The following is a 27,704-nucleotide window of genomic DNA, read 5'->3' on the forward strand; positions in this document are numbered from 1 at the left end:
GTGGTCTCATTATTTTTCCAAACTGGCTTAAATTACATAATTTTATAATGTGTTACGGCAGCTTCACCACCCTCGAGCCAGTCAGTGCATCTGAAACAAATTCCAGAGGAATGATTGCTCACTCATATTTACCACTGAGTGAGGAAAACACTTTGGAAAAAGGAATGCCGTCTCTGAGAAATATAGCAAATATTTTGGTGTAGTGTGCCACATATCAACCACAATTCCAAAACACAAATTACAAAAAAGAAAACAAGTGAGGGGTGGGGAAGTATGGGGGGGTTGAAAACATGTTGATGGAATGGCAATTTATAGTTTCGAAGGATTTACTATTAAGGTGTTTAGTCTGAGAATGTTCTACAATTAAAGTTAGTTAAATCGATTGAGAAACAAATGCCCAAATGCTGACAGCTCGTCTAGTGTATTAAAAATATGAATATGCTACATGCGTTGTGAAGTAAAATAGTTCTTGGCCTTGAAAATACTTCCTTTACTGAATAAATAAATTTGCCTTTATTGATTTAAAAGATTCCACGGAAAATGAACACAAGGTGGCCCAACAAATGCCAGGATACATCATTGTGAAGATACATTTTTGTTCTAACTTCAAAATATTCACAGGGGAACCAAAATGAATCAGTTATGCCACAGATTAAGACAGCCTGGAGGCCAGTTATTTAAAGTTGAAAGAATTTGGTAACTAGCATTTTAAAAAGACTGAAAACAAATAATCCTCGCTCTGTTTATTGCACCCCTGAGCTTCTTGCTGACAAAATTTAAATCAAAAGGGCCTCAGAGATTCTGGGGCATAAGTAGGAAAATCTGTTCACATCAGCTGCAACTAATATCGTAAATGGCGCAAGTACCGTTGGATACTGTAATCTCTGAGACAATATCCAAATCTAATTAAGGCAAGACGCTCTGAAATTTACAACCTGCTTAGCCATTCTTTTGTCATTTTCATTGCCATAAATAACTGCTTCAGCATTTCTAAAACTGAAAAACATTCATACAACATCTTTCACGCAGAACAATGCCATAGGTTTAAGCACTAAGTCTTGCATTTACTGTGGAGAACTTTCATTTCCTGGACTTTGCACTGGGACAGGGAGGGTGATGTCACTAAAGCATCATATCACATCTGTCAGTTTCTTTAGAATAACACACTTAACAAGTGTTAACCGATTACTGAGCACCTTAAAGAGCAAAGTAATAGGACCTTTTCAAAGGTAGTAGAGGTCATGCAATCTAATCGGGAAAATAAAGAAAATAAAGACAATTTCACTAGGAAATCACGATTTTTCCAAAGGCTCTATAACTGCAATACCCTTTTCCTCGTGATAGCACAAAGGCTTCAGTAAAAGGATGCAAATCCACTATGAGTTAACTACAGGGAATCCTTTGAGAGCAATATAAATGGATATGAATGAAAATGCGACTAGGTGGCCCTCCTTTCCAGTACCATTTAAGGATCAGATTTAAGGAACTTTTCAGTGATCTTTGCGTGTCTCCTGGGCAGAGAATTCATTGGGCAATACTCAAACACATGCAGGGTCACTTAAAGCACATAGAAAAAGTTGAAGACGCATCCCTAAATGAGTGTTTCATAACCTTTTCAAGCCTGAGTAACACCTACGCACACTTCCGGCCACCTACACAATTATAAACTCACTCGCAGGGAGAAACCTGAGGATATCCTGAAGTACAGATTTCGGTCATTCTCACTGGATTTATTGCATGATTTCAAGTTACATTATTCTCATGTGTGTATTTTTCCTAATTTCTGTGACACAGTAGAAAATTCGACAACAATTCTCTTAATTTAGGGACAGTTAAACTACTGATGTAAAACAGTTGGAGTACACCGTATGGTCACAGAAATCAGCATTAAAGATTGTGAATATTATTGAGTTTAATCAGGTAATTTGTCATATCTGTATTAACTGAATATTTGGATCTTATTTATAAATTATAAATTTCAAATTAGAAATTGTGCCAATGGTACATTTTAATTAGGGATACAGATGAAGGTAGGAATTATTTTACAATTACTTTTGGGTTGTTTGTAGAATATTATTTTAAGTAATTGTTCTAAATTATGGACTAAAATTCAAAATGAATTTAAGCTTTCATTAAGGTTGTGGTTGCTTTTCTACTGACTTAACAGAATCAGAAAGGGGTTTGTATGGGGTATAGAAAATGTTGGTGTTGGCTAGGGTTGGGGCTGAGGGTGCTCTTAGGGCTGACAATGCAGCAGGCAACCTAATATAATGTTTAACAGTGTAAGTTTACTTGCAAAGATTCTTAATATTATTTAGGTGTTAGGGTCATTCATTGTCATATGTATGAACTGAATATTTGGATGTTTATGAGTAAAGTAAGTGTGTGTGTAGAATCTGAAATTAGACAATACGCCCTAGCTAAGTATTAATTTGGGATTTCCATCGCCCCCAGGACTGTTCGCAGTCTAGTGATCATCAGTTTAATAATTGCTTTGCTGTTCTCTTGAACATCTGTTGTATTTCTGGGTAAACAATAAAAATAAATAGAAATGGGAAAATATTGGTAGTTGTAATTTGGGCATGTTGTGCTCCATTGCATCTCACCAGCAAAAGACCAATTATTGCCCTACATAGTAATGTTTTCCAGTACAAAATAAATTACTCTGGTGTGAGTTGATACAAGTTGTAGAGCTTTTTATCCCTTAATTTAAACCCGATGTCCGAGGCAGGATTCATATTTGAATGAGGCCTGTAATACATTGCTAGAGGCCTTTTCTTTGTCACAGTAATTCTACTGTGTGCACAAGATTAATTAGGCCTCCACACCCCAGCCAATCAAAAAAGGAAATGGAGTGATAGAGGTGACGAGTGGCACTTGTGATGGCCTTGTAAAAATATTGACAATTATTTGATTAACGACATGACAAATAAGCTCATTAAGGCTGATTGTCATTTCTCAGATTTCAGCTCAATTTGCCTGAGGCCAGGAGGAAAAGAAGCCTCTCGTATCCAATTTGTTACACTAGCAAAATAAATGGGGGCGGCCCTCCCTGAGACTTGAATGGATTGGCACCAGAGGTCATGTGCTGTGAAGAGGCTGGCATTTACGACGAGCGGCATGACTGCCAATGCATCTGGCTGTATTTCAGGGTGAGGGCCAGCACATCTGCCAACACGACAACAGACGGTCAAAAACCTGGTGTGTAAAACTATGGTTCAAGGGGAAAATCAGTGAAAGCATTTTAAGGCCTGCTAGGAGTCCTGACTTCCATCCCAAACAATGCAGGGCTATTATATGCACATACATATACATACAGTACTGTGCAAAAGTTTTAGGCAGGTGTGGAAAAAATGCTGTGAAGTAAGAATGCATTCAAAAATAGACATGTTAATAGATTATATTTATCAATTAACTAAATGCAAAGTGAGTGAACAGAAGAAAAATCTACATCAAAACAATATTTGGTGTGACCACCCTTTGTCTTCAAATTCTTTAGTATCAGTTCTTCTAGGTACACTTGCACACAGTTTTTGAAGGAACTGGGCAGGTAGGTTGGCCCAAACAACTTGGAGAACAAACCACAGTTGTTCTGTGGATTTAGGCTGCCTCAGTTGCTTCTCTCTCTTCATGTAATCCCAGACAGACTCGATGATGTTGAGATCAGGGCTCTGTGGTGGCCATACCATCACTTCCAGGACTCCTTGTTCTTTACGCTGAAGATAGTTCTTAATGACTTTCACTATGATTAGAGTTGTTGTCATGCTGCCGAATACATTTGGGGCCAATCAGATGCCTCCCTGATGGTACTGCATGAAGGATAAGTATCTGCCTGTACTTCTCAGCATTGAGGAGACCATTCATTCTGACCAAATCCCAAACACCAATTGCAGAAATGCAGCCCCAAACTTGCAAGGAACCTCCACCATGCTTCACTGTTGCCTGCAGACACTCATTCATGTACCGCTCTCCAGCCCTTCAGCGAAAAAACTGCCTTCTGCTACAGCCAAATATTTCAAATTTTGACTCATCAGTCCAGAGCACCTGCTGTCATTTTTCTGCACCCCAGTTCCTGTGTTTTCGTGCATAGTTGAGTCGCTTCGCCTTGTTGCCACATCGGAGGTATGGCTTTTTGGCCGCAAGTCTTCCATGAAGGCCACATCTGAACAGACTTTTCCGGACAGTAGATGGGTGTACCAGGGTCCCACTGTTTTCTGCCAATTCTGAGCTGATGGCACTGCTGGACATCTTCCGATTGTGAAGGGAAGTCAGCATGATGCGTCTCATCTGCTGCAGTAAGTTTCCTTGGCCGACCTCTGCGTCTACGGTCCTCAACGTTGCCCGTTTCTTTGTGCTTCTTAAAAAGAGCTTGGACAGCACATCTGGAAACCCCTGTCTGCCTTGAAATGTCTGCCTGGGAGAGACCTTGCTGCTGCAGTAGAAGTACCTTGTGTCTTGTTGCTGTGCTCAGTCTTGCCATGGTGTATGACTTTTGACAGTAAACTGTCTTCAGCGACCTCACCTTGTTAGCTGAGTTTGGCTGTTCCTCCCCCAGTTTTATTCCTCCTACACAGCTGTTTCTGTTTCAGTTAATGATTGTTTCAACCTACATATTGAATTGATGATCATTAAACAATTATGTCAAACAGGTGCTAATCATACACCTGACTATATGCCGACAAAATCTCTCTTTGTGCAAGTGTACCTAGAAGAATTGATGCTGTTTTGAAGGCAAACCAAATATGGATTTGACATAGATTTGTCTTCTGTTCACTCACTTTGCATTTAGTTAACTGATAAATATAATCTATTAACATATTTTTATGTCTATTTTTGAAAGCATTCATACATTACAGCATGTTTTCACACCTGCCTAAAACTTTTGCACAATACTGTATATATATATATATATATATATATATATATATATATATATATATATATATATATTATATACACACACACACACACACACACACACACACCGATCAGCCATAACATTATGACCACCTCCCTAATATTTTGTAGGTCCCCCTTTTGTCCTGTAAGTTGCGAGGTGGGGCCTCCATGGATCAGACTTGCTTGTCCAGCACATCCCACAGATGCTCGACTGGATTGAGATCTAGGGAATTTGGAGGCCAAGTCAACACCTTGAACTTGTGATTCATCAGACCAGGCCACCTTCTTCCATTGCTCCGTGGTCCAGTTCTGATGCTTACGTGCCCATTGTAGGCGCTTTCGGCAGTGGACAGGGGTCAGCATGGGCACCCTGACTGGTCTGCGGCTTCGCAGCCCCATACGCAGCAAACTGCAATGCACTGTGTGTTCTGACACCTTTCTACCAAAACCAGCATTAACTTTTTCAGCAATTTGAGCTACAGTAGCTCGTCTGTTGGGTCGGACCACACGGGCCAGCCTTCGCTCCCCACGTGCATCAAGTGAGCCTTGGCCGCCCATGACCCTGTTGCCGGTTCACCGCTTTTCCTTCCTTGTACCACTTTTGATAGGTACTGACCACTGCAGACCGGGAACACCCCACAAGAGCTGCAGTTTTGGAGATGCTCTGACCCAGTCGTCTAGCCATCACAATTTGTCCCTTGTCAAAGTCGCTCAGATCCTTACGCTTGCCCATTTTTCAACTATGAGGACAAAATGTTCACTTGCTGCCTAATATATCCCACCCACTGGTCTTGTAGCCCATTCCAGCTTGTGTAGGTCTACAATCTTGTCCCTGACATCCTTGGACAGCTCTTTGGTCTTGGCCATGGTGGAGAATTTGGAATCTGATTGATTGATTGCTTCTGTGGACAGGTGTCTTTTATACAGGTAACGAGCTGAGATTAGGAGCACTCCCTTTAAGAGAGTGCTCCTAATCTCATTTTATTACCTGTATAAAAGACACCTGGGTGCCAAAAATCTTGCTGATTGATAGGGGATCAAATACTTATTTCCCTCATTAACATGCAAATCAATTTATAACTTTTTTGAAATGCGTTTTTCTGGATTTTTTTGTTGTTATTCTGTCTCTCACTGTTAAAATACACCTACCATTAAAATTATAGACTGATCATTTCTTTGTCAGTGGGCAAACGTACAAAATCAGCAGGGGATCAAATACTTTTTTCCCTCACTGTATATATAACACATACACTACCGTTCAAAAGATTGGGGTCACTTAGAAATGTCCTTGTTTTCCATGATAACATACATGAAATGAGTTTGAACAGGAAATATAGCAAAATGAATAGGAAATATAGTCATTGACAAGATTAGAAATAATAATTGTGTCCTTCAAACTTTGCTTTCATCAAAGAATCCTCCATTTGCAGCAATTACAGCCTAGCAGACCTTTGGCATTCTAGTTGTCAATTTGTTGAGGTAATCTGAAGAGATTTCACTCCATGCTTCCTGAAGCACCTCCCACAAGTTGGATTGGCTTGATGGGCACTTCTTATGTACCATACAGTCAAGCTGCTCCCACAACAGCTCAATAGGGTTGAGATCCGGTGACTGTGCTGGACACTCCATTATAGACAGAATACCAGCTGACTGCTTCTTCCTTAAATAGTTCTTGCATAGTTTGGAGCTCTGCTATGGGTCATTGTCCTGTAGTGGAGTGATAGCCTTCCTTCTTCAAGATCCCTTTTACCCTGTACAAATCTCCCACTTTACTAGCACCAAAGCACCCCCAGACCATCACCTTGCCTCCACCATGCTTGACAGATGGCATCAAGCACTCCTCCAGCATCTTCTCATTTGGTCTGCGTCTCACGAATGTTCTTCTTTGTGATCCGAATACCTCAAACCTAGATTTGCCTGTCCATAACACTTTTTTCAATCTTCCTCTGTCCAGTGTCTGTGTTCTTTTGCCCATCTTAATCTGTTCTTTTTATTGGCTAGTCTGAGATATGGCTTTTTCTTTGCTACTCTGCCTAGAAGTCCAGCATCCCGGAGTCGCCTCTTCACTGTTGACGTTGAGACTGGTGTTTTGCGGGTACAATTTAATGAAGCTGCCAGCTGAGGACCTGTGAGGCGTCCATTTCTCAACTAGACACTCTAATGTATTTGTCCTCTTGCTCAGTTGTGCACTGGGGCCTCCCACTCCCTCCCGAACCCACAATTGCTGATGCTCCAGATACTCAACTCGTCTAAAGAAGGCCAGTTTTATTGCTTCTTTAATCAGCACAACAGTTTTCAGCTGTGCTAACATAATTGCAAAAGGGTTTTCTAATGATCAAATTAGCCATTTAAAATGATAAACTTGGATTAGCAAACACAACATGCCATTGGAACACAGGACTGATGGTTGCTGATAATGGGCCTCTGTACGCCTATGTAGATATTCCATTACAAATCAGCCGTTTCCAGCTACAATAGTCATTTACAACATTAACAACGTCTACACTATTTCTGATCAATTTCATGTTATTTTAATTAATTTTAAGACAAAGTGGGATAAAAAGTGACTCCAAACTTTTGAACGGTAGTGTGTGTGTGTGTGTGTGTGTATATATATATATATATATATATATTTAAAAAAAAAAAAAAAAAAAAAAAAAATCTTGGCAGATGCCCTTATCCAGGATGACTTACAGGTTACATGAGCAATATAAAAGTTCAGCAATACAGTACAAAATTCAAATAAGCATTATACAATTTCAGAAGTGCAGAAGTTAAAATATACAGTTAATACAAACACAAATACAGACACGATGCGGTGAAGTTCTAGGAAGGTATATATATATATATATATATATATATATATATATATATACACATACACTCACCTAAAGGATTATTAGGAACACCTGTTCAATTTCTCATTAATGCAATTATCTAACCAACCAATCACATGGCAGTTGCTTCAATGCATTTAGGGGTGTGGTCCTGGTCAAGACAATCTCCTGAACTCCAAACTGAATGTCTGAATGGGAAAGAAAGGTGATTTAAGCAATTTTGAGCGTGGCATGGTTGTTGGTGCCAGACGGGCCGGTCTGAGTATTTCACAATCTGCTCAGTTACTGGGATTTTCACGCACAACCATTTCTAGGGTTTACAAAGAATGGTGTGAAAAGGGAAAAACATCCAGTATGCGGCAGTCCTGTGGGTGAAAATGCCTTGTTGATGCTAGAGGTCAGAGGAGAATGGGCCGACTGATTCAAGCTAATAGAAGAGCAACTTTGACTGAAATAACCACTCGTTACAACCGAGGTATGCAGCAAAGCATTTGTGAAGCCACAACACGTACAACCTTGAGGCGGATGGGCTACAACAGCAGAAGACCCCACCGGGTACCACTCATCTCCATTACAAATAGGAAAAAGAGGCTACAATTTGCACAAGCTCACCAAAATTGGACAGTTGAAGACTGGAAAAATGTTGCCTGGTCTGATGAGTCTCGATTTCTGTTGAGGCATTCAGATGGTAGAGTCAGAATTTGGCGTAAACAGAATGAGAACATGGATCTATCATGCCTTGTTACCACTGTGCAGGCTGGTGGTGGTGGTGTAATGGTGTGGGGGATGTTTTCTTGGCACACTTTAGGCCCCTTAGTGCCAATTGGGCATCGTTTAAATGCCACGGCCTACCTGAGCATTGTTTCTGACCATGTCCATCCCTTTATGACCACCATGTACCCATCCTCTGATGGCTACTTTCAGCAGGATAATGCACCATGTCACAAAGGTCCAATCATTTCAAATTGGTTTCTTGAACATGACAATGAGTTCACTGTACTAAACTGGCCCCTACAGTCACCAGATCTCAACCCAATAGAGCATCTTTGGGATGTGGTGGAACGGGAGCTTCGTGCCCTGGATGTGCATCCCACAAATCTCCATCAACTGCAAGATGCTATCCTATCAATATGGGCCAACATTTCTAAAGAATGCTTTCAGCACCTTGTTGAATCAATGCCACATAGAATTAAGGCAGTTCTGAAGGCGAAAGGGGGTCAAACACAGTATTAGTATGGTGTTCCTAATAATCCTTTAGGTGAGTGTATATATATATATATATGTGTGTGTGTGTTTAACTTCAAATTGGAAACAGATTAAGACCTGGAGAGCACAGGTGATTTAAATTTCCCCAAATAATGACATTGATTAAATAATTAAGATATGAGGAGGAATAGAAACCAGAAACGCCTCAGACTGAAATGTCCCAGGCCGGATCTAGGAAGAACTGGAAAGATGAATCATGAAGAAACCACAAAGAAGCTCAGAGAGACTTTTTACTCTGTTGCACAAGGAACTGGGAGGAACAAATGCAGAAATCCTCCACCCATCTTTCAGAAGGAGCACAGCTATCATTTAGGGTGAGTGTTGGACTACACCCTATTAAATACACGATTAACTGCTCTCTTGCGCATTTCGTCTCTCGTACCAGCACCAGACCTTTTGATACCAGAATGCAGAATGATTTTCAAAACAGGGACACACAAATAGTCACATTCTGTGCACTGCAGCATTAATTGCTCATTTAAAACAAAGCTTTACCCATACCCGATGTGCTAATTGATTTGCTGGAAGTAAGCTAACAATTCAAAACGTTGCATACAATGCTGTAGCTTTAACACCCCATTTTCATCCTCACAGGAATAAGTAGGGTAACAAAGACACCATTCTGTGAAGAGGACATGGGATAATAGACAATATAAGATAAGGAAGCTTTGATAAGCAAACCATGTACTGGGGCAAATAAATTAACTTTGAAATCTGTACATCCTCCCCTATCTCAGCTACTTTCCCTTCCCTTGGTTCTCGGGATGTCTCACTAGAGGGAGCACTTTTTTCATTCTGAAACCTTTGTCTCAATGCAAGAATAATCCAGAAAAATAGGTCTAACAAACACTTCTCTCCCTATTAAACTGTGAATCAAACCTGTCTTTTCCCAGATTTTATTTTCCCCAAGATATCTCCTTATTGTGGGCTCAAACTTCACCTTCAATTATACTACATTTTAATTGATATACTATTATTATGAAAGCCTAACCTGAAAATGTGTATTACCCCATTGTTTATTTGCACCCCTAAATGGTACAAAACCTCTAGGCCATGTATCAGATTCATCTTGGCCATAAAGTCAAATTAGACTCTTTTATGCTCTTAAGATATGATTGACAGAGCATGGGATGAACACAGATGTACCTTTGAAGAACCTAGATAAAAACATTACCAGCAACTTGACTAAGACTCCACCATTAATAGACTTTTCTGGAGAGAGACAATACAACTTTATAGCTCATCTCCCAAAGGCACTGTGTTTGGAGTTTGGAGCAGCACCTACAACCCATAAATCTCAGAATCTGAGAATACAGCACAAGTCATAAAACATTATATCATAAAATCATAAAAGAAGGAAAGCAGACGATGGCTTTCACTAACTATATATCTGTGGTCAACCAAAAAATGACATCCCATTCGTGCACTACTTCCTTATTCGTCTCCAAGGAAATCTTTTCAAACTTGAATTTCTCGTTTAAAGTTAAGACTTTAATGTTGAAAACTTGAGAGTTTAATGTCGGAGTCCTTTTTGAGCCGTTTGAAAGACACGGTCGATGCACTTCTCAGGTGTTTTCTTGAATTTATAGATGGTCAAATCTCAATTTGCCAAACCTTCCTGGGAGTGAGATCAAAAGTTAAGTGTGTCAGTAACTGGTAGGTCACTCGAGTATTAGAAAGGGGTATTAAAACTTTTAACAAAGAATATCAGGTAGGAAAAATGTAGAAAATTGGCTAGTTTTTCAGTTTGGTGTAAACAGTATAAAAACCCCCCCGACAGCATATTCTGTCAACTGGTCTGGTGAAATCTGCCCTTCAGCATTAAAGATTTTTCATTCCTCAATTTTATTCAATCCCGTCAACAAGGTAGCGTATTTCAATAGAATTATCCTGCCCGTATGCGTTTCTGAATTATTATACTTATTAAGCTATAAATTATGCCTCAAAGTATTTTCACCCAAGAACATTAAATATATATCCAAAGCTAGCTCCTATTTTGGCTGAATATATCTCTTGCATGTTTGGCTTCATTTTCTGGAATTCCCTTCTTTTCCCCCCCGAAGAAAGACACAACGAGGGGAAATTCACAGGGATACATTTTTTGTCTATTTTATTGGAAAGTTCTTTGTATATGCAATTTATGTATGCATTTAAAGTTCAAGGTGCAACACGCAATACACTGTGTGTTGATACAATTTCAGCTACACTGTCTTTCCAGTGTTTTCTTTTTAAAAACTCATGTTTCAAGTGCGAGTACAATCCAAAACTGGATAATGATCAGAATAAATCCAGAGACATGAGATAGACCTTTACAAATGTAACACGCCATGTCATTCAAATTCAGAACACCAGCAGAATTATTTTTAGGACCCGTTTTTGTTTACTTTTAAACAGTTTGGAAATGTAAACTTTTGTATAGTTTGTACAAAATAGTAATAATTAGAAACCAAATTGAAACTGCATTTGCATAACATTTTGATACCATTTCCAAAGCCATTTGTGTGTAACTACAAGTCATAGCAAAATAAAAAAAGGGTAGGCACAAATAAAACACTTTTTAATAATATCACAAATTATTTTCTTCAGAAATCAAATGGTCAAGGGATACTCAATGTTTTGGCCTTTACCAAGTGCTCAGAAATAGATAGCCACTCAGGGCACCATTTCTGTAACTGGATTAATGGAAGGGACTGGTCAGCACTCAGTTCGTCCAGTCACAGAAAAAGTACACATCATGTTCAAATTGGTACATAAATACCTCTAACATGCCTTTAGTCACACAATCTACTTTTACACTTCTCTTTTCAACTGTACATGCGGTTACAATCATGACAGAACCACACACTGATGCCAGCGGAGCATGAAGGGCACGTATGCATCACAAAAATGTTTCTGGTGGAACGTTCCCCTGGTTTTTGTTTCTGCTATTGTTTTGAATGCATGGAAAGCTTTACCGAACTACATGGCATAATCGTCCGGTTTCAGATATCGCAAATGAGACACTACATACTGACATTTCTTTTCATACGTTGCTTTGAGAAGAAAAAGTGTTAACATGGCTGAGTGCACATACATGACAGCCTGTCTGTTGGAAAACATTATGTAGTGTTCAAAGCATTTTTTTGTTAAAGCAAAGTCTTTGTGCACTGAACAATTTTATTGGGGGAAGGCAAGAAGTTTTGAACCTGATACTGTTCCAAAAATATCTGGCATACGTTTCAAAGGGAAGGAGTTCAATTGAAGGAAAAAAATAAGCTGTTGCTTTAAAGGAAATGCAAGAAAGGTATACTTTAACAAGGCTGGGTAACAGAGTGCAAGGCTATATTGGACATTTATCTCTGGAAATGAAGCTTGGCTCCACCTAAAACTTTGCTCAGACAGAACACATCTTCCGTCAAGATTTTTCACCTGGGCATTTTATGAATACAATTCTCTCAATGAAATGGTAAGCATGGATATTGTGAATGACCTGTCTGCCCCTTAAAGACACAAGCACAAATAAAATCCAGTCTTTAAATAAAACACTAATTGATGATATTAAAATATTACAAATAATCTCTTCTCAAATGAAGCCATTCTTTCTTATACAATCCAAATGTAATCCTATGTCATTTCTTAATACATTAGGTTTATTTTACCCTTACACATTAGAATGATGTCTACTCTTGGCAATTGTTTCACTAACTCCCTTTTGGAAGGAACATCATTCTGTTATATAATATAATAAAGGTCAGAGGTCAAAACATCTGGTTTAATAAACTTGCAGTAGCCTATTCCAAATTGCAGTAGTATTTCAATTCCTGCTTACTTTCTCTTCCAGCTTTGTTAGATAAAAAATAACCAGACTGTGAAAAACTAAATATAAATTAATATCATGACAAGAAAAATAAGTTAACATTTATTGATATATATTTAATAGATTTTTGGATGTAAGGCTATATTTGTAAAGCTCCATAACCTTTCCAAAAATATCTGCCAAGGGGCATTAGACAATATCCAGACACTGTTAGGATCTTGCACTGGCCAAAGCAGATGAAAAACAAAGACTTGAAATCCTCATTTATTCTGATGGATGAAACTATCGGATTACAGATTTTTTTTTTTTTTGTCTTGTTCCCTAGTATTATATCACCAGCTACAACAGCATGTACAAATCCAAGCCCTGACATAACTGAAGTGAAATGCATTTGATGTAATAAAATGACACAAGACCATTCCCTGGGCAGGGGAAGAAAAGTCAATGCGAGAGCTCCTTCAGTATTTATATTAGCGACATATGTGAATGTGTTTTTGTTGCCATTTTAAATTTAAATTTAAAACGCTTTATACATTTTCTAGACAAAATGCACATTACATGGAGATGTTATATAATATTAATAGTAGAGAACCATAATACAGGCTTCAGTGTCAGTGGGTGATTAGTTTGGGCTTTTCATATACAAAATAATAATCGCTTGAGTTTTTTGGATTTCAAACATAGATCATTATGACCACCACTGTCTAACTCTTCCTCCATCTCATCAGCTCATCCAACTATTTAGTAATTTTTCTAATTTCTGAGATTCTCAAGACTGCAAAACTTTGAAAAAATGTCACAATTGCATATGGATGCAGATGAACGTCTATGCATCCAGTGTGTTAATTCACTAGAACGTGTATCTTAGCTACCATTTCCTAGGATCAATGAGTACTTTGTAGAAGTATCATTTACAATTAACTATTGTGTAGAAAATGTGCCTTGTTGCTCATACAGGGTGCCAGTGTGTGTCTATTACTCAGGAGAGCTGGAGACAATGATTGTAGAATAACATCAGGACTTAAATGTTGTGAAGATAAATCCCCATATAGGGAACAAGTTGTATTCTTGGCACTTCATATTGTTGTGAGGTAAACTAAAATCCAAGACAAGGCATCTCATTTCAGAGGCTCATTCTCAATAAGGATCTCAAGGTAATGTTTTCATGGCAACCAGAGAAATTGATGGTTTACAATTTCAGTTCCAACAGGAGTGGTTTTGGTTAAAGTAAAGCAGCTTATAACTGACGGCCTTCTTGGAAACAAACACTTAATTTAATTAAGTCGTTTTCCATTCGGATCACATTTATAGCCACATGTGAACCAACCTCGCATGTCAAGTTTACATGACAAGTGCACCGAACAAGTGATCAGAACACTCCGGCAACATGAGCTGCAGATGACGAAAGTGCTGTGGGTCCACTGACCTGTGGAAAAACTTGGCCAGAGAACAATGTTTATTGTAATCAGCCTCCAAATGCACTCCAGGCTTTAGCAACTTCATTAGAGCAGCTCTCTGCCCAGGTCTTCTTTTACAGGCTGGAGAACACGGTGCAGAGTGATGGGCTTTTTTGGGGTTACTCCTTACAGTGTATTTTACAAACAATTTCAGCAAAGAATACATGATTCTTCATTTGAAAATAAATGACACCAGTAACTCTAAAGCATAACTAGTGCATATTTGCCCAGGTTTAGCTCTGCAACCTGTTTTTTCTGGCGACTCCTACAGGATTCATTGACAAGATTTGTAGGATGTGAAAGTCCAGATTCCTTATTTTTCCCCTCTAAAATATATTCTGGTGTAATTAAAATTCCCAGTATTCCATATTCCTAACAGCATCAGCACCAGATCTGTTGGGGGCACTATATAAAGACATCTTTCTGATTAACGCTAAATCGGTTCTAAAAATCATTATCTTGGGAGATTGTTCTTACCCATTGCATTTGAAAGACAACAAAGGCCAGATCTGATCACTTAACAAAACAGATGTGGCATTATCAGCTTGTGGTATTGTCAGTTTCCCATATTAGTTTTGTGATTAGCTGTCAATTTTGCTCAGACAGATTATGTTTTCCGGAAAGCAGCTTCCTTGCTTGAGTTCACTTGTCCGCCGCAGTTTTACTTAAAGTGGTTAAAGAAGCAAAACAACACGACAATCTACAGATAATCTCAACCATGGACCAGTCCTTTGCATTTTTTTTTCGGCATCTGTCCAAGCCATCTGCACTCGATAGATTCATATCGCTTCATCATTAGGAGCTGTCTGATTACTTCCGCCAATTTTGCTGGCGATACATTTATTTATCTTGAGTTTATCTGAAATTTTACTTTGATTCTGAAATCCCACATCCTCTATGGGTATTGCTAACAATGAGTCACGCACGGTTACGGAATCAAATAACTGCAAGCGCCAGTTTTTTGGATACACCTCAAAATAAAGGTAGGTTAACTAGGATAATTTACAATGTGGTTGCCATTATCTGATACCTGCTACACCTGCTTATCTTATGATTATGTAAAAAGAAAGATAATTAGCTTATGCAAACCTATTCATTAACAACATATACCGAAAACTGACCCTCTGTGGGTCATGGAATTATCTTTAAAGCCAACGTAAGTAACTATAATAAAACAGATCGTATATGGACAAGAGATTTTAAGATTTTTGTTTTGTCACCATAGATACGAGGACAAGGTCAAAAGACAATCGATGAGGATTTGATCAAAATCTAATGACAGGAATAAGTTGAATGGCTTCCCATCTGATATCAAACTGATGTGTGATTTGGGCAGATTTCCTACATGGCTCTGAAACAAACCACCTATTTTACTCCAGAATCCTGGCTGAAGGATTTATCAAACTTAATACTGCATCATAGCCTGATGACCAGCCGATGGGCAGCTTATGGGGAAACCCACACGTTTCATTAAAAACAGATATGCACAAACATCTTGTGGGTCTGTAAATGTTATCACTACTATTATCTTCATATCATAAATCTGGTAGTAGTAGTCATGTCTGCAGAGTGACACCATTAAAAATATATTTTCTTATTCAATAGATCCTCTCTCTTTTCTTGAAATAATGAGTGACATATAATACCCATATTAATCAGATGAGAGAGCACATTGTGGCTGCTAGAAACTGGATAACTTCTTAAATTAATGAAGCTTTCAGATGGCAATGTCTGTTAATCACGACTTGACTATCTGTGGTCCTGGAGTATTTCCTTTTCCCTCTCACACCTGGATGCCAAACCTTCCCCTGATCTCCATCTCTGCCAAAGCCTTTTTCTCTGCCTGCACTGTCACTGCAGCACAGTATTCGCTCCTGATAATTATATACATATACATATACATATTTATATACTTATACAAAACCCAAGAAACCTTGTGAAACGTTTGTCATTTCCTGTAACATGAGATGAATGTATCAACGTATAACCTTAGTGATGCGCTGATTGGTTGCTCAGCTTTCTTGACTCCACAGTAGGGTCATTGTTCTCTAGGAAAGATACTGAACCGGAGAGCAATATCATTTTCATGAAAATAAAGGGGTTTTGTTTACTAAGCTAACCTGCCTTTGTGATGGTTACATGTATACTAGTGAGAGAAAAATCTGTTGACAGAACAGGTAACAGCAAAAGCTCGGTACTGTAGGATTGTAGCATTTTGAATTTCATACAGAAACAAGCAAGTACAATTTATACTATACTTAAGAGTGCATGAATAGGGATACTATGAAGGCTAAATTGTTACTGTCAGCATGCCCCCTGTCTATCAGAAGATAAAGTGACAGCACCAATCCCAATACATCACACAACTTTCAAGACCCCTTAAGAAAAAGCATATTCATTTTCAGGTTTTAAAATGTAAAGGGCAGTTTTGGCATCTGACATTCCATATTGGATAAAAATACATACATTTCAAAAATCGGGAGCCAATTCTAAAACTGGAATTTGCACCAGTCAACACGCTGTCATTTAAAATCTTTCTCAAATCACAGGAATTCAGTTTAGACTTGAAAAATCCTCCTAACTCAGCATCACCTACTGCACCGCTCTCGAATATGTAAGCCATGTGCAGTAGGTGATGCTGAGTTAGAAAGATTTTTCAAGTCTAAACTGGAAGACTTGCTGCCTGCTCACTGCCAAAGCCTGCTGCGGCTGAAGCGCCAACCACCTCCGGTTGTATGAGCTCCAGGCTCTTGTCGGAATTATACAGATAAAGCAGAAAATCCAATAAAAGCGTTTTATATATTCATTTAGCTCAACATGTCTACTTAAGTGAATCTGTTTAAAAAAAGCGAACAAGCATGAAATATCCAGCACTTAGCGTTGGCTACCACACAAAAGCCTGCAGCTGGTAAAGCCTGAAAGCACGCCAAACGCAGTGCCATGGCAGTCTAATTTACTTCTCTGGTTTGGGACATGGAGGGACAGCCAGCAGAAATACAGCACTATTCCACAGAGACCCAGAACACCAGCAGTAAACATCTCAAGGCGATAATGTACAGATGGCAGACTCGCTGGCCATGAAGACAAAATTGTTACCCAACAGTTCTCTTAGTGGTTTATCATAAAGCAGTGGTTTACCACAGCCTAAACATGACTATTTTACACAGTTAAGGATGCCTGACCTCTACTTAAAAAAATGAAATAAAAAATAAATCCAAGACACTGCAGAGCTTGATTATAGGAGCATCTTTCCAACTTTGTATTTAAGCATTGTTTACATACAAGATGACAAAGATTACTTGCTTCAGCGTGGCTGTCAGCACAGGCTTTGGGTTCCACGGTTACGTGAATGCAGTGAGCTGTTACAAGCACTTTTCTCATGTCTTTGGCCTAATTGGAGAAGAGCACACAAAGATGAAAAGCTTCAAAAGATGGCAGTTGAAGGTGTTGGTGGTAATCAAGACCCTTCATACAAACAACACAACTGAGAGAATACACTAACCTATGTTAAGCAGGTTAACAAAACATAATGAAGGATAGCAGGAAGGAAAGGGTTAAGGCTGAAGCTCAGAGTCGTGGTTAGATGTACAGGTAAGCTGTGGACACATAGGGTTAGGATTAGAACTCAGGCTAGAAACCTGTTTTAATAATAAGGTTAGAGGTATGGTTTTCACATTAAACTCATACGTATTGATGATATTAAATAGTATTAACATTAATTGATTGTGTACACATGCTTTGTTTCAATTGTTAAAGTAAGTAACATTAATTACGAAGTAATACCAAAACTCTAACTACGAGAGAAACCAATCTGTATTTATTACATGTGTGCTTTTGGCAACACTTTACATGGTAACCCACCCCATCGCACGCTGTTAGGTAATGCACAACAGACTCTATGTTGGTGTCCTACACTTAATCCTTTTTTCTTTGGTTCTAATTTGAAAGATTAGCCAAGCAATCATTGTGGATGTTCTGGAGCTAGCGTCAGTTTCCTTTGCTCAATTATTCATTGTTCCTTAAATAGCACAACGATGTTCATTATATCCTGCTATGTGGGACAGACTTCACATCACACTGCAATTAACTCCTCTGCCTTGTTTTAAACCTCAAAACTGGGCTTTATTACCTCATGCATCAATTGCACATTGCCGGTGTCCTGCATTGCCTTTAGCCACTCAGTAATGGAGCAAACTTCATCAACCATAAATGCAATCCCCTGACCATCAGCACAGAACCCTTTGAAACTATGTTGTTTGACTGTTTTCACTCAAAAGTACAACAAAGGATTAAAAGGATCCCATGAAAGTGAAATCCAGGCAATGCAGTATCTATGCATATTATTTTGCTATGTATGTATATTAGTCCAATAAAAGTGCTTCATTAGGTTTAGCAGTGCTCATTTGTGTGTTGCATTCCAAACTTTGTTGAAGTTACATTGTGTTAATTATAGAGTGCAATATGTGTTATTATTAGCACGCATGCTCGTTAAATAACTGATCCTGATACAGGCTAATTATGAAGCAGACTTGACATAGTTAAACTTCTTAAGCGAGGAGAGGTTGGAGACTGGCTGTGGTCAGTTTCACATTCTGGAACAGTGCCAATTGCTTGCCTTGTTTTGAAGTGAAGACAGAGCCCATACCACAAACACAGGGCACACCTGCACCCGGCCCCTGAGAATGGCTTTAAACGCCAAAAATATTTCTGCCCGTCTTCAGCCGCTGGCTCCCATGATTGACTGATGTGTGTGCGAGTTATTTCTGAGTGCAAGCTATTTCAAACACTGAAGCTTGGCCCTGGATTAAAGTGCCAACATCCCCTATATTTTTCACAAACCACACACCCCATCAGCGCCTGGGTCAGAGGAATTGTCTTTGAAAAACGTATATGAGATTTGTACTTGAACTCAGACTCTGAATTCACCTCTATAGTGTGCAATACTGTTTTTCCACAACCTTATTTTTTAATACTCATATATATATATATATATATATATATACACAATGGCTGGTATAAATCCTGTAAGGTTTGTTCACATTAAAAGAGTCTTATTCTGAAGGCGTTGACGACCAAAACTCCATAGCAACCTTGCTCTAAATGAAGACCCCTAGAACCTTTAAAGCTGTGATTCTTCTCTAAATCCTCTGTATATATTACAGGAAACCTGAACGCAAGAAATAATTAAACTGCTGGTAATTTAACACCTTTACATCCCCGTCCCCCCCACACACAGTTTTTAAAGATCGTGCGGTTGAACAAATGGTTCACTTTAGAAAGGTCTTTTTATACAAAGGGGAAAATGAGATGCAAGCAAGGCATTGCAAATGTCACTTCTTGCAAAACCTGTTAGGTTAATTGCGCTACCCACCCAATTAAAGTTCGAGTTTTCTGTGCCTTAATTACAGTGGCTCCGGAATTGATTTAAGGCCTTGATGGGTGCTTTGCCAACCAGTGATGAGAGATGTTAACCCTTAATGTGGACGAACACAGCTGCGTTGTGACTGTGAAGTGTCCATATTTTCACATTTCAAAGCATTACATTGAATTGGAGAGCTTTAAAAATTATATTAAGGGTTTGTCTATGTGAGGGACATGGCAAAATGTTGTAAAGTGTTTTGTAACCAAACTGGTGTCTTTAGTTCAAAGTAATCATAGATATGAGGACATTCAATAAAATCAATCACAATTGCTTTTGGTCACAATTCTCCTAGATAATGAACTTCAAAGATAGAGTTCAAGGGGTAATTTAATTGTGGATATGTTAATGAGGTTGTTGTTTTTTCCCATAGTTTGCAATTGATGAATGTGAAGAACTTCGGATGCACAGTTTTTTCACCATTGGTGTAAACATATCTAGCTTAGAATAGAATAGCTTTGTTACAATAACACAATCAATTCCAAAAATTGGCTTACAGTGACATTTCTTTGATTAGGAACTGACAAGCAAACTAATACCATTCATCTGGGTCTTTGATGATTGTGAAATTCAAAACTGATGCCAAAATAAAGCAAGAGATACATCCAAGAACTCTTTTGGAACTCGTTTTGATAACTTTGTCTTTTAATAAGCAACATTTGTAAAAATGCGGACATATGCAAAGGACAGAAAAAAACTAGGAATAAGTGAAAGGCATATGATGCTTCAATATACATTTTACTTTAATGTTTTGGGTTTGTGATAGAGGTGTGTCTAAGAATCTGCTGTCTGCCATTACTGAGGGCAGCTAGATATAAACATGGTGTAAAATGCTATATTTGTTGGGAACCTGCAATTTGGTCCTAATGCAATATACGTACTGAACAACAAGTTCATCTTTTAAGTTCCATATAAACCTCCTTAAAAACTATGGAACAAATGAGTGGTAGAGACACAGAGGGTCAGTTACAATACACAGTTTAAAAAAATAAATAGATAAATAAAGGACTTGGGTGTTGGCTTCAAACACATGACATGTCTTGAATTCCCTAAGCTGTTGAATAACAATAGTATTAACAGGAGCCAGCAGATAAGTAATCCTGCAGTGTCCAAAAGTCAGGTCCCTGTTTAAATGACATCATAAAGGCACTGCTGAAATAATTCAGACAGGCCCTTCCCTGAGATACACATTGCACTGTAAGAAATCTGCAGAAATACCCACTGGCCGCTCACTGCTCCTCAGATTAATTCAGGATAAATTGCAGTTAACAGATATAATGGAAAATGTCTTGGAGAATTACCTGTTTTTAGTAGATTATCTTGTTAAATTACTCTCAGAGGGCCTCATAAAAAATTATTTTCATCCCCTTTGCTAATATATGAGGCATGCATTCCAAGTCAATGCTAAGTACAGTATCTTTTTTTTGGGGGGTATGTTTTTTTTTTTTCCTTTTTGCTTTAAATTATAGAAGTCTGGAGATCATCCAATCTCATAATAGTCATATTAATAAATGCATACTCTCACTAATCACATTAGTAACAGGGAATGCAAAAGGAGTTTTGTGGAAATTTCTCCTGGCAGAGGGGATTAGTAGCTTTGGTGGGGCAGACTAAGCCATGGGGATAGAGGTGGCTATCGATACTGGAATTTTTAAAAGGAGCAAACAGCTGTTTTCTGCTTTCTGGCTGCTTTGCACATTCTAGAGACTGGAAAGAGCTATATATCTCACGGCACGGTGGCATTGCACAGGGCTCATAGTTACAGCATGTCTGCAAAGTCGAGAGAATTCTATGACACACATACCATATAGACCATTTTTGTGGTGCATTCATGGGAGAAAAGTAAAGCAAAATATGCAATTACAATTCTCAGAGGGATCTGGAGTTTTGTGTGTGTGTTTTTTTAAGTCATTTTCTCACATATTCCCAGTGATGACTCAGCGGATGGTGGAAACTGTGCTGGTTTGGTTGTATTCTCTTTCGCAGCATGTTCAAATTTAATGGATTTAATCAATATTCCACTGAAAGAAAAATATGCGTATTTGAAAACCAGCCTAGGTGAAATACAGAACTTATTTATGTGTTTTTTGTGTGTAACAAAGCATGATTTAAAAAATACACTGAATGACTGCCTACAAACACGCAATTGAATAAAGAATGAATAAACTTGATGCAGTCTTAATGTAATGAAAATTTCAAATGCACAATGTATCTAATTTCTTTCCCACTTTACGCACTTCTTATGCAAGGTCTACTAAATACTGTTTAATTGGTGAATATGCATTTCAGTGCCATTCCTCCAACCACCGTTCTGTATTCAGTATCTGCAAAAACCTAAATCACTATAAATAATTTGGTTTACAATAGCTGCTCTATACCTAACTGGTGCCATCCAATGTGTTATGAAATAGATCAGGGGAAGAAACTGATATGATTTTGTTTCTCATGCTTTTTCTGCTCGTTCAAATTTGAACAAAATGCTTTTAAATCAAAGCTTTTAGCCTTTTAATTTAGGAAAAACATACAAGTATCTAATATTAAACAGCTGACTTCACACCCTAATTGCTGTTAATTGGTTTCTTGGTGTAACCTACATGACCTCAGCGTTGTCATAAATTGAGACAGCCACTGGGATGGCAGTCCTCCCAGCAACTCTGACGGGCTACTGCTCTGTGTACGAATAAACCATTTTTTATTTTAACAGCAACTCCTGATGTGTTCTGAAAAAGGACCAATGCTGGTGCAGAGGAGTCCTTTCATGTCCAAAAATGTATCCCCCTGGTTACAATTTCACCATTATGATCCAATGTGCTTGAATTGGATTTTAAACCAGTGTAACACTTGAGAAATTTGTCCTCTGGATTTGGCAAAGTGTCTCAACACCAAGGTGTACCGGTACTGAGATCTGGTGTAGCTTTGGTGGCTACCTGAAACAAATTTGTGTTTATTGAAGAATTTATTGTTTCACCCTTGAGGCTGATCAACACAACGAGAAACCCTGGGATGGGTGCCAGTGGAAATCCCATTGTTTTTCTAAAGATTTGGTAATCAAAGCCGAGCAGATGTCTCCGTGTATATTTACATAAAAAGGGAAATCCCCTCAATTCAATTTAATTAATTTGTGGGGAAACATTGCAAGGACTAGCCAGCTATTTGTGTGTAGCTGAGGGAGGCATGACTGGTTTCGACAAGCTTCAAGTCCTGCCTTCGTGCTTAAGCTGTTAGCTATGGCTGACAAGCCGCTTATAAATGTAGCAAACTGACATGATCCTTCAAAGGCTCTCTCATGCCTTGAGCTGGACAACTCCATTTCAACATGGTCTCTCACATATGGTCTTCTTGACATTACTCATCTGTTACAAACTACATGCACCACTAGCCATGTAGTGCTTTGCTTTTCACTGCCCCCCTCTCTTGTTTATTAATGGAAATACTACTAGTATCTTTTTTATATATACATGTATGCCAACAATAAACACATGGAAGGAATGTAATGTTTTTAATGCCTCGAGGACAAAACAAATGTGTCTCAGCCTCACTGATGTGGCTTCATTTATTCACATGGTGTGAAAAGAGCAGAGAAACTAAATTTCCTAATGGGCTTCTCTGAAAACATAAATGCACAAAGCTTTTTTTGACTTGGGTTTTAGGACATTCTGCAGATTAAAAACACTTTTGCATCATTTTTTCCACATTTTGGGATCCATTCTGTCCATCTTTGGTCTGAATATTTGATAGATATGTACACATTATATATATATATATATATTTCTCAATGTAAACTATATAACATGCATGTTGCTTCTTTGATTAATTTGGTATAAAACTTTTCAATAAAACTATTCAATATTCCTGTTTTTTAAACTTGGTTTCATTTCCAACACCACAGTATTTGAAAAAGATGTTGCTGCACTGTGATTTTTTGAAGGGGATTATGATGTAATCGGGTACATTTAGAAAACAGGCGAGATGGCAATGCCAGCTTTAAAATAAAGATTAATAATAAAAAAAAGTCCTTACCTAGAAAGCTGACAGGAGTTCTCTGAGACACACAGTGGTGGGACGAGGGCACTGCAGCAAACCCCCTGAAGATAGAGTTCCTGAGAGGGAAAATACACAAGTTCTTTAAACTGTTCAGGTTAGGTGTAATGAAATCACAAGGAGGACATGCATTTTACAAAGCTGAGATTTTCTTTTAAACAAAGGAAATTTTAATTTAAAAATGCAATACAATACCGTTCAGTGATTGAAATAAAATCCCATCCTTTATTATGCAACATTAAAAGAGTCTGTTAAGACCACATCTATCTGAAGATCCTATTTCAAGTCAAATACAATTTTCCTTTCAGGTGGAAAGGATATTAAAACTATAAACATGCATACACATTTACTCAAACATTAAAACTGTGATGAGAAATCACGTGTTTTAGTTCAAGTAAACAGTTCTGAAACACCAAAATAACACAAGCGTGTGTCAGTGGTCTGCTACACTGAATAAACTTCTAACCCAAAAGTAATTAAAGGCTCCAAAAGGACTTATTGAGTTATTGTCTTCTGATAACGCATTAATGAAAGACTCATGTTGCAATGTGTCGGCAATAAATCACAGTGTAAACAGTATTACACATGACATTCTTAAATGGTAATTTCCCACATAAGTGGACAGCTGGATTTATATCCACTACTTTCAAGGGTATCATTAGGTTTAATATATATGGAACATCAAAGACGTTTCCATTACAGGTTGCTTCAAAACACCTCTTCACACTCTACCTGTAAGTCCTAAACACTTCCTCTCACTCATTTCCAAGAAGTCCACAAGCAAAATATCACTGCCCTCTGCTCCCGTGCAATAGCTCAGACACAGCTCCTGTAATTGGGAGACATTTCTCACTCAAAACAAATGGAGGAGGAGGAGGTGAAGACAAGAGAAGCTTCAGAACCACGTACTCCATTTGTGCAAGTAGTGTTGTATTTATACAGGTACAAATTTTTTGTGTTAATCAAATATGTTTGTGTTTTTAAGCCACTGAGTCTCATTGTGCTACAGCATGTGTGTGTATATATACACATATACAAATGAAACTAAGGGCAATTATAAACAGTGGGACAGAAACAACCAAGGCGTGCCAAATCTCATTAGCTAATGCAATCTAAAACAAGAAAAATACAACCGATAGAAGAAAAATATATTCAAATTGATTTACTAAGAAGGCAATTTCAAATTGAGCTTGTGTTTGTCCCAACTAGAATGAGAACAGCATTTGGTTTGTTCTTAATAATCCTAAACATCTAGAAAAAATACAGGACAAACTAATTTTCTCTCTTTTATAAGCACCAAGAGTTAACAAATACACATTTGTTTCAATTATAAAAATGGTTTACACCATAAACAATTAACAGGATTTATATGAATCTATATTGAACAATATAGACAATATAGCTCTGAATGGAGCTAGTTGCTGAAACTGTTGCAGTACTTACATTTGCTTTCTATATAAGGATTTATCATTTACACTCTTTGGGTAAATCAAGGGGTGATGACTTAAACACAAACACTAGTTTGTGGTAATACATTTGCAGAGATCAAGCTGAAATTGCAAGGTTAAATCATAAATAAGATTCTGGGTATTTCTTTATTTAATTTGTGCAAGTTTTCAGCTCACTCAGATGTTCTCTTTTGTCACTACAGTTCCTAAGTGTAAACTTTATTTCAGACGATTAAAACTAATATTAAAATCATGTACTCACTCAAGCATGTATAGTATGTGTTTGGTGAAGGGCCTCACAGAGCAGCCATTTTGCAAAAGAAGACAAAAAAGCTAGCAGTGATTACTCCAGGTGCACCTTTAAATGTGGGGACTGCAGGGGGGGTCGGTTTGAGCTGCTGATTGACAGCTGTGGGAATTTAAAGCAGAAGAAGGATTCCTCTGAGTGTATTAAAGGGTTTCAATTAAATATCCATTCTTCCATTAAAGTAAAGAAAACTAGCAAGGTGTGTAAAAAAGTTTTAAATTTCTCACCTCACATCACCTCAGAAACACTGAATATTTGAAATAGTTATGTATCCCAGATCACAATGAGAGGAATAGAAGTGGGAGTGAATCAATGAAACACCCTCTTAATGTCTTCCCTTTAACTGTGGGAAGAGTTCAACTGTAAAGCTAGGAAAATTACAATTCAGATAAGTACATGAGAGAAACAGTTAAAGATACTGTATGCACTATGAAATTGTACACATACACACATCTTTTCTCATTTGAAGTCACTCTGCCAGCTAGGGTCAAGTTTTCTGTGTTACTTTACACCACAAAAAAAAAAAAAAAACATCAAGAGATCCTGCAGACATGTGTCAATCAGGTTCCCAGATACTGGAGAGTTAAATGATTTCACAGGCCTTACACTGATAACAAGGAAATCTTTATTTTGTTCATCTCCACATAGTTTGCAACATGTAGCTGGACATGCACTGTGGCTTCTATCCATCCAAAAAACAAAAGATAACTGATAAATGATTGATATGTGGTTTTAGATTATGATACCAGCAGCAAAATGGCATTGGATATGAGATAATAAGCAGCATACTCACAGTAAGAGCGATTCCCATTTCCAGCCGCGTCTGCCATGAGATGCATATGATAAGAGCAGTGCCTAAGGCAGGAGCACAGAGATTGTATTAGACATTATTATTTGGCAGTTTTATTGCTTCCTCATTTATTAGGCGCTCAAGATAAATTGATGGCTGCTATCTCCCGAGGAAGCAAACTCATCTCACCCACCTTAAATTCATCTGGCATGATTCTGCAAATGTTTCATAAGGTAGGTGCTTTCCAGTTTGGAGAGTAATGCACACATTGTACCATACCTTGCTGGCGTCTCTTGGCCTTTGATTCTTACATATTTATGATTCAATTTGCTCTTTTGGTCATAAATCTTGTACTTTGCAAGTAGTCAACATTTTAGACTGGGTATTGTGTTTATGCCCATGGATCTATATTTTTAATACAATTAATTGGCCATCCCCCACTGAAATGATCAGTTTACCAATTATTAAATTATAATCTCAAACATCAAAATTGAAAGAAGACAAGACATAGCTAAAGTTACACTTTATGCCAGCTTCATAGAAATATATTTCTATAATTTCTGGATATTGCTCAGCATTTATTTTCATGGACTGATAACAATAGGAATATGACAATTTGTGGAATTGCTTCAAATATGAATACGGACAAAGGATTTCACATATTGAAATTAGTAATATGTAAAGCTGCTTTGGTTACTGTTCAAACATTTAAAAAAAGGTGGAGCTTTAATTTAACTTCAGGCTAAAGGTAGACATCTTTTAAACAGAGTGTAAAGCCCATGTGCACCTGCCTTCACTATTTAAAGTTGTATTTAACACCTTGTCAGACATAAATCAAATGCACAGATTAAGGTTTCTCCCACATTATTATATTTTTTTGGTTTCAATACTTCCATCATTAGCTGAATTCACAAACTCTGCCCATCTTTAAACAAAATTGTGAAATAACCTTCCTAGTGTATAAGCAATACATAAAGCAGCAGATAAACAAAGTAATTGATATGAATAGGACAACTATATATAACATTGTGATTTAGTCCACAAAAATACAAAGTCATATACTATATAGATAGATTTTAATTAACATACATAATGTCTGTACTTTGAGGTTAATAACATTAGAATTAAATATGTTTTATTAATTGTATTGGGGTAATTAAGTAGATACAGGTTTAAAGTTTTTACTAAACTTCATTTTGTGTTTTCTACCATTGCTGCTGAGAGACCTCCCACATACAGGAGATGAGTGGTTTCCATCTGAAAGTGAATCTTGCCCTTTGGTTTCTAAAACATATATTTTGTATCATTCCACTGTGTATACAAAGCATCTTTTAGTTACTCACTTAACAGGAAAAAAAATTATCAAAGGCACTGCTTGTTCTCCATTTAAACAGAATGATTTATTCGTTTTTGTATTTTATATTGAAAGGTTTTACCACATAAA

General features: G+C 37.8%; 1 protein-coding gene across 2 annotated transcripts in view; it reads right to left on the minus strand.

The window, feature by feature from the left end:
• sgcg (sarcoglycan, gamma) overlaps positions 1 to 25,498 on the minus strand; it is a 150,659-nt gene extending 125,161 nt beyond the window's left edge. For both annotated transcript variants that reach the window (XM_066699635.1, XM_066699636.1), the window contains exons 1-3: positions 25,426 to 25,498; positions 24,448 to 24,544; positions 23,695 to 23,774 (exon numbers count right to left, since the gene is read on the minus strand). The gene's annotated coding sequence lies outside the window, so the exon portion shown is untranslated. The remainder of the gene's footprint in view (positions 1 to 23,694; positions 23,775 to 24,447; positions 24,545 to 25,425) is intronic.
• Positions 25,499 to 27,704: the final 2,206 nt, after the last annotated feature.

This window comes from Amia ocellicauda, chromosome 3, assembly GCF_036373705.1.
Source record: "Amia ocellicauda isolate fAmiCal2 chromosome 3, fAmiCal2.hap1, whole genome shotgun sequence".
Taxonomy (NCBI): Eukaryota; Metazoa; Chordata; class Actinopteri; order Amiiformes; family Amiidae; genus Amia; species Amia ocellicauda.